At 39.9% G+C, this 14,572-nt stretch overlaps 1 protein-coding gene and 1 long non-coding RNA gene across 7 annotated transcripts in view; one reads left to right on the forward strand and one right to left on the reverse strand.

The window, feature by feature from the left end:
* Positions 1-14,572, forward strand: part of GALNT7 (polypeptide N-acetylgalactosaminyltransferase 7) — a 121,736-nt gene that overhangs the window by 10,610 nt on the left and 96,554 nt on the right. The window lies entirely within an intron of this gene.
* LOC119057559 (uncharacterized) overlaps positions 1-14,572 on the reverse strand; it is a 59,508-nt gene that overhangs the window by 5,509 nt on the left and 39,427 nt on the right. Inside the window, exons 3-4 of one of the 5 annotated variants that reach the window (XR_005084113.2) lie at positions 13,299-13,419; positions 10,078-10,483 (exon numbers count right to left, since the gene is read on the reverse strand). The exons of 1 other annotated variant lie outside the window; for it this stretch is intronic. This is a non-coding gene — a long non-coding RNA (uncharacterized LOC119057559). Of the gene's footprint in view, positions 1-10,077; positions 10,484-11,621; positions 12,161-13,298; positions 13,425-14,572 lie in introns of those variants that run through there. 3 more of the 5 variants (XR_005084112.2, XR_008390289.1, XR_008390290.1) reach the window with 3 other exon arrangements.

Genomic DNA, 14,572 nt, shown 5'->3' on the forward strand with positions numbered 1-14,572 from the left:
GAGTCACCGAAAGAAACTGCTGGAGCCTTAAGCAGTTCCTCTTAAAGAACCCACACACAGACTCACTCAGACTCACTCCCTCTCAGCTCCAGCACCAGGGTAGCAGCTCGAAAGGCACCAGTGGTAAACAGGGAGAAACCGAAGTGTCTGGCATCAGGGCAAGTAGAGGCCATTGTTCCTGTTCTAAACCCTCCTCCCACAGAGCTGGCAAGCTGGTGCCATGTCTGAGACTCCATCAACCTGGCTAACACAGTTCAACCCACTCTGGAGATCCTCGGAGACTCCATCCCACCCAACTTATGGGACCACCCAAGCTGCTTTTCAGTAGGAATGGCTGGTCTGGCTCATGCTTCACAACTTCCTAAATCCTATCAAACAAGTAACAGCTGGCCTCTGTGAGTCCCAGGCCCAGCACTCACAGCAGCCAGCCTAGATTTTCAGCCTGGCTTCACCTGGGAAACTCCAAGCCCAGCACAAGTAGCAGCCATCTCAGATGGCTTTATAGCTCAGGCCAGGTGGCCCTGGACAAAACACAGGTGGGAGTTGACCTTGGCCTGCAACACCAGTGACCAGGCCAGTGCACCCAGTGGACAACTACAGACCATGTTGGAACACCACCATCCTGCTCCTGCACAGCTAGCTGATCCTCCATGGAGGGCGGAGGTTGATGGTAAATAGTCACAGCCAACCTTCGCTTCTGACTGGCCTGGGAAAATCCCTTCGCTGCCATCAGCAACCAAGGCGCAACTATAAGAGGAGGGTGTACTCAGCCCACACAAAGGTTCTACCTCGAGCATCCAGCTTGGGTGATAAGGGAGGCCGTGCCACTGGATCCTATAGGACATCCACTATATTAGGCCACACTCCCAAGACACGGAGTCAAAGCAGCTCTACCTAATACATAGAAACAAACACAGGGAGGCTGCCAAAATGAGGAGATAAGAAACAGCCCAAATGAAAGAACAGGTCAAAACCCCAGAAAAAGAGCAAAACAAAATGGAGGTAAGCAATCTATCAGATGCAGAGTTCAAAACACTGGTTATAAGGATGCTCAAGGAACTTAGTGAGGACCTCAGCAGCATAAAAAAAGATTCAGTCACAAACTAAGGGCACACTAATTGAAATGAAGAGCAATTTACCGGGAAACAACAGTAGAGTGAACGAAGCCCAGAATCAAATCAATGATAAGAAACATAAAGAAGCAAAGAACAATTAATCATAACAAGAAGAAAAAAGAATTTTTTAAAAAGTGAGGGTAATATAAGCAGCCTCTGGGACAACCAGCATTTGCATCATAGGGGGGCCAGAAATGGAGGAGAGAGACCAAGGAATTGGACATCTATTTGAAAAAATAATGAAAGAAAACTTCTTCCCTAATTTGGTGAAGGAAATAGACATGCAAGGCCAGGAAGCACAGAGAGTCCCGAACAAGATGGATGCAAAGAGGCTCACTCTAAGACACATCATAGTTAAAATGCAAAGGTTAAAGATAAAATGAGACTCTTAAGAGCAGCAAAAGAAGTTAGTTATCTACAGAGAGGTTCCCATCAGACTGTCAGTTGATTTCTCAAAAGAAACTTTGCAGGCTAGAAGGGATTAGCAAGAAATATTCAAAGTCATGAAAAGCGGGGACCGATAGCCAAGATTGCTCTACCCAGCTAAAGAGACCACTTAGAATGGAAGGGCAGATAAAGAGCTTCCCAGACAAGAAAAAATTAAGGAGTTTGTCATCACCAAACTACTATTATATGAAATGTTAACTGGATTTATTTAAGAAAAAAATCAAAACTATGAACAATAAAACAGCAAAACATTCAAGTCTATCAGCAATTGAATCTAAAAAAAACAAACTAGGCAAATGAGAAAAACAAATAGAATCATGGATATAGAGCATTTTGATGGTTGCTAGATTTGAGGAGGGTGTGGAGGAATAGGTGAAGAGGTGAGGGGATTAAGAAGTACAAATAGGTGCTTACAAAACAGCCATGGGGATGTAAAGTACAGTATGGGAAAGAGTAGCCAAAAAACTTACATGCATGACCCATGGACATGAACAATGGTGTGAGGATTGTGGGGCAAAGGGAGAAAAGTCAGAAGAACTATAATAGCATAATCAATAAAATACAATTAAAAAAAAGATTTTAATTTGCTTGATTGTTTAATGCTGCTATAAAAATAGGCATTTGTGATGGAAAATATTTGCCAACAAAAACTTACAATGCAATATATGATACTGAAGTCTTTTGTCAATATCACCCCATGTACCTAACCTAGACATTTTCTAAAGTACTTGGCTTATTAGGTATATTTTATAATGATGTTTACTTGGAGATGATGTAAATCCAACACCTTCCCTTAATATTTCTTCTGGAAATTTGTATCAAACAGTCCGATCATTATTTTCTTATGAATCCCATAAAATTAGTCTTTTAATCTTTAATATAGCAAGGTGTCCTATGCACATCTTATCAGTATTTGTTGTCTTTATAATGTTTTCAAGGTTCTACAATTTTTTTTCTTGATTTTTTTTGGAGAGAGAAAGAGGAAGAGAAACATTGATTTGTTGTTCTACTTATATGTGCATTCATTGGTTAACTCCTTTTTTTAAAGATTTTGTTATTTTTAGAAAGAGGGGAAGGGAGAGAGAAAGGGAACAGAACATTGATGTGGAAGAAAAACATCCGTCGCTTGGTTGCCTCTCCTGGGGACCGAACCTGCAACCCAGGCATGAGTCCTGTTAATCCAGCTGGTGACCTTTCACTTTGTGGGACCACATCCAAACAACTGAGCCACACCTGTCAGGTTAATCCTTGTGTCTGCCCTGACCAGGGATTGAACCTATAACCTTGGAGTATTGAAATGATGCTCTAACCAACTACAGGTTTTTCTTTTGAAAAAAAAAGTGTTTAAAACCTACTGTTCAAAAGTCTGCTAGCTCTTGCCAGGGTGATTTAAAATGAATAAAAAAATCCATTACATTTTTTTGGCAAATAAGCTCTCAATTATGGTACAGAATAAATGACTATAAAGTGCTTTTTAATGTAATGGTCTGGAAATGACTGAAATCTTATTACTTTACATATGTAGGTTTTTCTCCTATGGTGGGGTGTTTTATTTTTAAACTGAAATATCACTGTCAAGATTGAAAATTTGGTTCACTTAAAATATATAATTACATTTTAACATTTAAGCAAAGACTGGTAGAGTTTGGAAATAAAGGCATGCGGTTTCATTAACTGTTGCTCTCTGCATGATGTCCTCAGAGGAAATTCTAAGTTCAGTATTTGTTAAAGCAGGTTGGAGGAGAATGTTTTTACTATGGTGGTCAATTAAAATAAATTTGCTTACAGTCCAGAGAAGTTCTAGTGGGTGGTAAAGAGAAAAAACACTTTTAGTAAATAGTTTTCTAAAATCTTGCTTTCTAAAATTGTGCTAAAAGAGGGTGATTTCCAAATCGCTTGGTATTTTATGGAAATATATCTTCTGTGTGAAATGAAGATAACTCTTACTCTTCCTTTCTTAGTTACCATTTAGACTCTAAAACCTGACACACATTTTAAAACAAATGTAGCACAGTGGTTAAGAAATTTTGAAGAGCAATTATCAAAACTTCAAAGATAATAGGGCCCAAAGTACTACACTTTTTCCCATTTCCTGATCTCGAGGAAAGAACTGTTATCATCCAAAGTACAGGTCAAAATATGCATATACTACCTCAGTCTGCTGCGATTATTTTCCCAGCATCCTCTTTGACATCTGAGGAATGTTTGAAAGAATATGGCTTCATTTTACTTTCCATAAATTACTACCACAAGAAGAGTGCCAGCCAGTCTGGTTTGAGCATCCTATATGGGTGACTAGATTGAAGAAAATCGCCGCCAGACAGTCTAATAGCTTCACAGTGGTGCAATCATGTTTCTTTCTTAAGAGGCAGTTATCATCCTTGACCCTTGCTCAATTAACTGGTAACACCAAGAGAAAAGTAAATGTTAGAATCTTCGTTATATGTTGACAAAAGTCACTTTGGCGATTAAGTGAATGGCTTGAAACATGTATTCTGATTTGCACATACTTTTTTCTTTTAATTTTAAATACTATCAGGTACTTGTGTTTCAAAGTAAAATGTTTTGTGTGATGATTTATGACTTGGAAGGGCTGATAAAATGCAGAAAGTAGCTAAAAGGAAATTGTTGTGGCGATTAAGGAATAGGTTTTTAATACTGTAGAAAATGAGAAACTTAAGGTAACAACTATAAGGATAATATATAGATAATTTTTCAGTATTTTTGTTTTCTAATGAACTGCAATACCTTTCCTTCTATGCCTTAAGTACTTCATGAAAATAACTGCAATCTATTTAACTTTTTTTTTTCTCCCTCTGGACAGAGGATTCCATTCTGAGATATTTGTGGAGTGGATGGTCAGTTTCCTTGGGTCCCAGTGGGTGCTAAATGTGAGAAGGATTCCTTCAAGGTTAAAAATGCCCGTCATGTAGCCGGGTGAACTGACGTCCAAGCCTGCTATTTGGACACACAGCGTGTAGCTTTTGAAGGATGAGGCTAGCAGCTTACTCAGAATTTTCTAACACACACAGGGTGCATTTTCTGAATATACTTCAATTCATTTCTGTACAGTTAATTGGAGCTTCACAGTCCTCTGTCCTACCCATAACTCTGTGATGAAATAAAGTAGTTAGTTTGTAAGAGTAGGTATAATGAACTTTTTAAAAACTTGATGCTCTCTGTGTAACTTCTGTGTGTCCGCTCCCCACAACTCCTCCCACATGCTTCACTTTGTAAACAAAATGCTTTAAAGGAGCTGTTGCTTCCTGTGAAGTGACTAGGAAAGGAAGAAAGATTTGGTTTCCTTGCCTGAGATTCCTTTTGTCAGAGGACTGCAGATTGTCCTTGGTTGGCACAGACAGCTTAAAATTAATTTTGCCTCATATATGCAATGATGAAAATCAAATCAAATTTAAATGACTAAATAAAAAGTTTTTCTGATAACTTTTTTTTTTAAAAACTGAGCAACAGATTTAGAAGTGTTGTTGCTTTGAAGTGTTAAAATTCTGAAAGTGGAACTTTTAATCTCCTCTCTGTTTCCACCACCTCTTAATCAGGTGACTGTCATTGGTTCACTCCTCAGAGTAAAGGAGTAACACTGATGAGAAAAGATACAGGACCTTATTAAGTCAGGTTTCTGATTTATTTCTAGTGCCTTCCACCTAGATATATATTTGATTTACTTATTTGATGTACTGAATCCATGGGCCAGTACTGATCTTCCTAGCCATTTTCATTTAGGATATCACAAATGTACATTTAAAAACATAAATGGTGATGGGAGGAAAATTGGTTTGGTGTGTTTAACATGCAACACAGTAAACAGATGATGGGTTATAGAATTGTACACCTGAAATCTGTATAATTTTATAAACCAATGTCACCCCAATAAATTCAATTAAAATTTTCTAACAAAATATTTGTAGCAGATGACTGACACCCAAGAAAATAAAATGACAAAACGAAACCTGTCGTCCTTTAACTGGGATGTGGTAAAGCAAAAGGCATGGGAACTGTTCTGCATTTCCATCTGCTTATTATCATTTGGAAATCAGCTTCCTGCCCAGAGAGGCCTTAGGTTGATTGAATTCTCTTCATTTGCTCTGCAGCAGCGTGTGGCATGACCTCATTTAAATATGTTTAAGGGGTGATTGGTACACCAGTGGCACCTGGAATCTTGAAAGGACAGTGTCATTAAATGCCTAACCTGCTGCTAGGAGCGAAGATCAGTAAGTTGCAAAAAGAAAAGAGAAAAAAATAATTTTGAGGAGGTAAAGCTAGTATCATTTAGGACTTGGATTACTATAATTCCTGAGTGAATTCCATGGTCATCTATGAATACAAGTACTACATTTGTATGAGTTGGCGATGCTGCTTTAAATTCTTCCTGTCCCAGTCAGCGTAATGAATTAAAATATTTTATATATGTAACAGAAGCTACAGCTCCGGAATACTAAACTCAGGATTTCACTGAGGGCTAGTTACCAGGAAGTAGCAGAGGTCGAAGCTAGACCGCTGGGGAAGTTGCTATGAGCCCACCCTTCTCCTGCTTCTGCTGCTGTTGTGTCAGTGCTAATAATGTCTGTGGTTATGTAAATTATATGCTAGTCAAGTAAGAGACATACACTCTGTTGAAGTTCAAGAGATCAGCGATCTCATGGTTTTGGAATAATCTGATATTTTAGTGGTGGGGTTTTTTTTGTTGGCTTTTTTTGGTCACTGTCTTATTGAGAAATTGAAAAACCTAAATAAGGCCATAATTAATAAAAAAGATTCCTAGGGAAGGTACATTGAAGTCGACTGTAGTATTCTTTACTAGGGCTTGAGTGTAGGAAGAAGAGGGTGTGCTCGCTAAAGGGCGGAGCGTTGCTGTATTACAAGGTATCGTTTAGGCCAACCATTTGTGTTGGGGGTACGGGGAAGTAGGAAGGATGAGAGTATCTAAACCACATACATGTTTCTTCTTTTTCAAAATAGCTGGGTTGGTAATTCTGAATATTAATCCGCATGAACACTAAACAACCCAAGGAAATTACGTGATGTTTAATGTTCTTGCAGTGTGATATGCGGCTCCCCAAGGACAACCTGGTGGATTAAAAATAAAAGCTGACATGACTGCAGGGTACAAGTACACGTGGACTCTGACACGGGCTAAAATCCTGGTGTAAACACTGTTAATATCTTTAGGGAGCTTCACCTGGTGACTTCACTTCTCCAGGCCTCCTTTTCCTGCCCGCAAAGTCGACACAAGATGTACTTCCTAGCGATGCCCCTGTGCTTCCATCAGGCTCAGCCTGGCAGGGCTCCTGGGACGGGCTCCTTCACCTGCAGTTTTACACGTCGTTTTCCCTTCTTGGGTGAGCATGATAATTTGTACAGCATTTCAAGAAGGGTTAAAAAAAAGAAAATAATTAAGTCATGAAAACTTGTTATGCATTCATTATTTTGAATTATAAGTAAAAAGGGGTGGCATATTTTTTCCCGGACTTTTAGGCATTTGCCTTAAAAGTTATGTTCTTTATTGCACCAATAATCTAAAAGGAGGTAAGAGGATAACACTGTCGTGTATTTGCTTTAAAAATATATTGTTTTTCTAAATTTAATGTATGCTCATTGCAGAAAATATTAAAAAGTGAAAGCAAATTAGAAACTAAAAATCAGCTATTATCCATCTTATTTAAAGCTAATAATCATGATCTGTTTGGCGTGTTACTTGCCCAAATTTAAGTATATGTAGTCATTAAGTATATGTAGTTACCCATAAACTCTGTGGATTGCCTTGTTTATTTTACCGTAGAGACACTTTAATTTATATATTGTTCCTAGAATACATACTGTTTGGTAAACTTTTAATATCTGGCCATTTTAGCATTGGGGTGGTTTAAGGAAAAAAAATCTTAAATTGTTGTGTACAGCACATTTGCAAAATAATTTTCCACCTGCTTCTTAAAAAACACACAGTATGATTCTGAGTTTTATAAGATGGTTATAAAAGTTGCTGTTGGAACTAATTTTGGGTGCTTCCTGGCTAAGCCAACACTTAGGTGGAGAAAAACAGAAGTGATGTGAAGGGAGAGCTACACCGGAAGAGCAGTTTTTCCTGGCTGTTTCTTGTTTCACTATCTCTTCCTTATCCTTTGCCTTCCTTATCCTAACCAGGTTCCTGAACACTCCCAAGCTTTTGAATCACTGCCTAGAGACTAAGTATCCACATATCTAAGTCACTGCCACGGGTTAATTATGCTGCACAGTAAACACACTGTGAATTTTATTTATTCATTTTTTCCTACTCTTGTGAAGAATTTTTCTTTCTACTTATTGAACTCAACTACTTCGTATTTTCTCAAATATTTTTCTCCATATTATAAACATTTTAAAAAATAAAAATGAAAATTACGCCTTTTCTTTTAGTCACTGCATGGTTGGACTCTACCTGTTTACACAATGAGGTGACTTCTTTTCTATGTCCACGAGTCTTACTTTAAATTCACATACACATCTTGTTTGCATATTATTTTACACACATGTATAGGATAATATAACAGATCAGCACTGTTTCTTTCTACCCATGAAGGGAGCCAAATTCTAGTCTGAAATTTGATGGGTAAGCATCAAATGCTAGGAAGGGACTTCTATTGACTTTTTATGGTGCCTTCTACGAGGCATATTTATAGTCTCAATTTCATCTTCTGCCAATTTTACAGATAAGGAAATTTGCAGCTTAGAAAAGTTAAATGCCTTGTCGGAGGTTGTAGGGGACTGGTTTGTTTAAGTCTGGCAAATGTGACTCAGCTCTGTATGGAAAACCTACAGAAGCGAAGTGGTGGGCAGGAGCCAGACCTTTAAACCAAGTTTTCCCGTGGGAATCAGGCCTAGAAAATGCATACAGATTGTATGGCTTGCTCTTGCTAAAACTCCCTCACCCTGGTCTAAAACAACAAATGTGTATTGTCTGTCTTCAAGGTAATTTCCAAAGCCTGTGTGAGTTCTCCCAAGGACAGAGCTAATCAGCTCATTGTCATTCCCCTCTGCATGTTATTTTCATTTTCTTGATTGTACCTAGAATGTAGACAGTAATATTCTATGTGATAGATAATAAATCTTTCTCTGATGTAAGACCCCAGGAAACAATAAAAGCCTGTCTAGGCAAGGGTCGGAGCGCTCCCCTCTTGAGGGAGTAATTGTGTCGTTCGTTCACTTTTTCTCCACAGGATTGTTGTCGCCTGTGCATTCATTCTCATCGTCAGCCACAACAGGTGGACTCTGTTGGCCAGGGTCCGCCACGTGAGGTCATTTGGCCTTGTAGGTAATGGAATCAGAGTTCCAACCTAGGCCGACCTCAGAGCCCCTCTCTCAGCCAGGATTCGTCACCCCAATAGCACTTCTTGAGCTGTGTTCTGTGAACCAAGATGCATAGCAGGAATTACTTTAAAAAAGGTTCTTGGGCCAATAAGGTTGAGAAGTGTTGAGTGCTGTATCAACCCCTCAAGGATTCACAGTGCATATTGGTATGTTAAAGCTCTGAATAGTCCCACGGAAAATAAACTTTAAGATTTTAGCCCATCTTTCACAAACTAATCTGGTCACTGATTCAGACTTAAAAGAATTCTGTTGCCCCGAGAAAAGAGTTTGCTAAGAGCTGAGTGGAAGTGAGGGAGTGACCTGGGTGATGTTACTGGCTGTGCTTTGTGGACAGATGTGGATAGATGATAGGGCGGGCATCTGGCTGCCCGGGCTTGCCAAATTCTGCCTGGAGGCCATTACTCTGTGTTCCTGTTTGGCATATCACCAAGCTCCCTTAAATCTCACGTTTCCATGTCCTTCCAAGTTTCCTCTTCTCTGAAGCTTTCTTTAACAACTTCAGACCACACCATTATTTCCAGACTCAGAAAGGTTCCTCATTATGATGCATGATTATGAATAGCCATAATACTCCTTAGCACTTGGCTGCTTCCCCAGTTGGTCCCTAAGCTGCTTGAAGGCAGGCCCTATATTAACTACTCCCTTGGACCCTTGCTGATTAGCCTCTGGTCTTACTACCCTAGAGAAGAGCAGTTCAAGTTCTAGTGGCTTTTGTTCAGTTGACGAATACCCATTGTCTCTTGGTCATGACCCCCCAGAGTGAGACCTACAGTTCATTCTTAATCCTTAGAGTTGAGCAACTCATGTAATCAATTAACAAAACACTGACATGAATAGTCACACTCCCTATTGCTTTCCAGTGGGACACAGGTCTCTGATCTGGCTGTATTATTCATCAAAAATGATTTCTGTTCTGTTGCAAATTCTCATACATGGTATTTCACAATTATAGAAAGTTCCTACTGGTCAGTTAAAATAGGTTTCTTAGAACAGCCCCTGCTAGGCAGCCTCCTACATCTTGCCCCCTTGAATATGCTTTTATATTTAGGAATTTCTTTTATACAGGTGTTAAACAAAAATTTTCACAGTCCAAACGCTTTTCTGAAAGAAGAGTTTTATTGAGCCAAATGCTAACCTGAATAAGGTCACGCAGCGTAGCCCACCAGCAGCAGCAGGGCCAGATGAAGAAGGCAACATGTCTGCCTGCCTGGAGTCTATGGACTCTTTTATACACTATGTTCTGGGAAGGCAGATGTAAGTAGTTTTGAAAGAATTTCTACTGACTACACATGAGGGTGGGAAAAGGTGAAGCGGGAGCAGTTCTAGGATAGAAGAAGCACAGTCCATTAGGAAGAAATATTTACAGCTTTGGATCGGTTGCAGGCGTCAGTTTTGCAGGTTCATGCGTAGGTAGGATGGTGGCATCCCGTGGTTGGTCTACCGCTTGTTTTAGATGAGCTGCCTGAAGTTGATTCAAGGCACCAGTACTTCCGGGGACGTGATCAGTCTGTCGTTAATTGGTCCATAGATCTTGTCTCTTTCTCTCACTCTCTGGACTGCTGTAATTTAATTTAGGACACTTCAGAATTTTTCTCTTGTCGCAGAGAATCACCACAAAGTGGTTCCTTGACTTTGGTGGTGAGACAGATGGTTCGAGTAGCTATTAGGTTGATATTCATATAGAAATAGACAGATATGCAGTGTTTAAATTGCATTTCGGGTACTGGAAACTCATGTCCAAACATGTCTGCCAAGCCAAATAAACATTTTGCAGGCACATAAAACACCAAAGCCGTATCTTGTATGTTACATGGATACATTTTTCTGCATAGGCAGGATTAAGTGAAGCTTCTTAAAATATGAGTCTAATAAAGTTTACGGGGAAAGTGCCACCTTTTCTTCTGGAAACTCCCTGCAGTAATCATGGATATTCTTCCTTTGCTCAAAGGAACTTCTGTGTACAAAATTAACACCATCTGTCTTGACTGCTTCCACGCCACCTTCAGTGTGTGCACAATGCCTCTGGAAGTCTTTGTGTGGTACCTGCTGGGTCACAGATGATTTTCACCACGACCCCAGCTTTCCCTGGGGAAACACGGGAAGGGCAGGCCAATAGTTCCATTATCAGTGGGCTCTTTGGCTCTGTGTGAATGTTAAGGGGTGGTAACTAGATGTTTGGGGTTTCTATCATTAAAATATAAATTTCACTTCTATAATAAACATCTAAAAAGTTAGGGTTTTTTTTTCTCCTACAGACTATGGCATCATCAGGGATCCACGCCCCTTCTCCATTGTTACTCTGTTATTCCTAGACAGTTGCTCTCATTTGTGTGGTCTGAGATTTCGACACCTTGTCCACACTCCGCAGTGGGAAGGAAACGGGGGTGTTTGCTTCCTCCCTCTGTACATGTCACTTTCAGTCTCATTCCACTGGCCAAAAAATAGTCATTCTGAGGGAAGTTGAGAATGTATCTTTATTCTGAGTGGCTGTGTGCAAAGCTGAAAGTCAGTGGTTAGGAGGTGGTTAATTAAAGAGCGAGAAGGAGAGAAAGGATATTTGGAGAACTAGCAGTCTTGGCCACAACGTAATAGCATATAAGTTTTTTAATGATGAAGTTGAAAAAGCAGGAGTCAAAAGTCACATTAGCTCAAATTTTTGTTCCTCTTAACTTCTCTATAAAGATCAGCACAATCTTTGTATCTGGTGTAGGATTTGTAGCCTCGCCCAAACATATAATTTCTTCATTTTTGTATTACTTTATTAACCAGTGGTTCCAAAACTCTTTTCGGACTTGTTTGCTGAATTCACATCATCAGGTCCAGGTTTTAAGTTTCTCTTATGTACCCATTATCACCAAGCAGTGCTTTCTAACTGTTTGTTAGAAAGGTATTTGTTAAATTGATATCACATGGAATTATGATGGATTATTAAAATTCTGCCTATTTTGTTTAACTGTTGATAGAGTCAGTGGTTTCTTGGGTTTTTTTTTCTGCCAGCTGGAACTGTTCCTACTCCCTGGATCAGATGCTTATCCTCTCTCAGAATTGTAGAGAAGATGTGGAATTTGCACAGCTGGTGAAGATGTGGTATCACGAGGTCATTCTCAGGCTCCTTACCTTTGACAGTCAAGGGGCCATGGAAAGGGTTATGGGTCATTGGAGGAGGTAGCAAAAGTCTGGATTCGCATAGCTGCAGTAAGAGGTAGGTCTCACAGTGGGCAGAATGTATTGGAGATCTGAGAAAACAAGAAGGGGAAGATTGGGGAAACAGAGATAGTGATTGCAAGAAGAGCTACCACCCTCAGGTTGATGGAGGTAGGAAAATGGAGAGCTTGTGATAATTCGAGTTTAGAAGTTCACAGGAAGGGCCCTGCAAGTTGGGGGTCAGGTCACCGGGGATGGACTGGCAAGACCCTAGCCAGTCGCCAGTTGCATCTCTAGAATGTAATGAGGCTGTTTGGGGGATGGAACCGGGTTAGATAAATGCTAGAAACCAGAACCACTCCAACTGCCATGGTGAAGTGCCTTGACTTTGACAGCAAGCAAAGAACAATGATCTCTTCTGCCAGCCCGTCTCCCTCTAGAAACCCCTATTGGCAAAGCCTATTGGCAGGTAGTTGGCAAAGGAGAAATGTCTGCAGAGTTCCAGGCCATAGAGTAGAATATACAATAGAAGGGTGGGTTTGGAGGTAAGAGAGGACAGTTTAATACCCTATGCAGTGCTGGAGATAAGGTTTTCCTTTGGAAAGTTTGTGTTGGAAGGTTTAGAGTCAGGCAGTCCAGTGAGAGAACGGTGGCCCGCCCAGTGGTCTTGTATTCATTCTGTCTTGTACCGGTGCCACGGCTATTTCTATGCATGAGAGCATGACTTCCATTCTTTCATCCTCGTAGGTGAGGGATGCAGCTTGGATTTTCCTGCCTTTCTTCTCAAAACCCATTCCGAAACTACCCTTCATAAATTTCTTCAAGCCTTTCTTGAATTTGTTTATTTCTAGTGTCTGTGATTCATTTTTTTAAAAAAGCCACTTAGACTTTTCTGGTGTCTTGCATTGTGTTGGGCCCTGAGGATACAAAGCTGACTAAGATGCAGTCTCTGTCCTCAGGGGAAATAACCACCTAGTTCGTGATAGAAGATGCACATGAGGAAGGGTGTTATGTGTTAAGTACTAAAACAGAATGAACGGTACCTGCAAAGTGGAAAAGAGCAGGCCCAGGGAGGAGAATTAACTCTGGGCTCCTCTTCTAAAGTCGGACTTGGCCAGTCTGAGGGAGGAATGTGTGTAGGTGTGGATCGTGGGGGAGGGGAGCAAGTAGAAACTACAAATTTAAGAGGAAGGGAGATAATTATTAAGGTGACATATGCTATATATTTACTATTTGCTGTAGGAAAAAGGATGATTTAGTTGTCCTGAAAAGTCCTGTTTTTTGACTTCATGGGAGTCTTCTTGTTTCGGAATTAAGCATCTTCCCTCCCACTCTGGTCTGGTATGATTTTCTGTACTTTCGAAAAGTATAGAAAGCATATGCTTGCTGAGATAAGTCACTTTTATAAGTTAAATAAGTACTATTATTTTTTACTTTATTTTTAATTTGAAGCTGCCTCATTCCTGTTTTTATATTAGTTGTCCCTCACAGAACAATTTCTGGTTTCTGTATGTGGCCCCCCCTGCACCACCACACTACTTATATGAAAGGCTATCATGATCGGTATGAGAATCGCCACACAGTGAAAGATGTCCTGGCTGCCACACCACAAGAAGGGGTCATGTAATGTCACTTTTTTTAAAGTAAATTTTTAAAATTTTATTTGATTTTATTGATTATGCCGTTACAGTTGTTCTATTCCCCCCTTCACTCTCCTCCACCCTGCACTCCCCTGCCCCCACCATTCCCCTGCTTTAGTTTATGATCACGTGTCTCAAGTTCTTTAGATTCTACATTTCCCATACTATTCTTGCCCCCCCATCTATTTTCTACCTACCGTCTATGCTACTTATTTTCTGTACCTTCTCCCCCCTTCTCCTCCACCCACTCCCCTATTGCTAACCCTCCATGAGATCTTCATTTCTATGTTTCTGCTCCTGATCTAGCTGTACTTTTAGTTTGCTTTTGTTTTAGGTGTGGTTGGTAATAACTGTGAGTTTGCTGTCCTTTCACTGTTCATATTTTTTATCTTCTTTTTCTTAGATAATTCCCTTTAACATTTCATATAATAAGGGCTTGGTGATGATGAACTCCTTGAATTTGATCTTATCTGAGAAGCACTTTATCTGCCCTTCCATTCTCAATGAAAGCTTTGCTGGATAGAGCAATATTAGTTGTAGGTCTTTGGATTTCATGACTGGGAATATTTCTTTCCAGCCCCTTCTTGCCTGTAAGGTCTCTTTTGAGAAATCCACTGACAGTCTGATGGGAACTCCTTTAAATGTATAGTTGAATTCTTCAGTTATCATCATTGCCTTGAAAGGCAGCATAGTTAATGATAGGGAAAGAATAAAAATGCAACTGTCTTAGCTTTACTCTCTTAGTTTTCCTGTTGGTACCAGTGTTTAATGTTATCCTGTGTGTAACATTATAATTCAAGGGACCTTGTAACATCTTAAGCCACATCTTGGTCTCAGTTCTCCTTCCCGGTCTGTAGTTTGGGA

This window comes from Artibeus jamaicensis, unplaced genomic scaffold (assembly GCF_021234435.1).
Source record: "Artibeus jamaicensis isolate MK-2021 breed Jamaican fruit bat unplaced genomic scaffold, CSHL_Jam_final scaffold_537, whole genome shotgun sequence".
Classification (NCBI taxonomy): domain Eukaryota; kingdom Metazoa; phylum Chordata; class Mammalia; order Chiroptera; family Phyllostomidae; genus Artibeus; species Artibeus jamaicensis.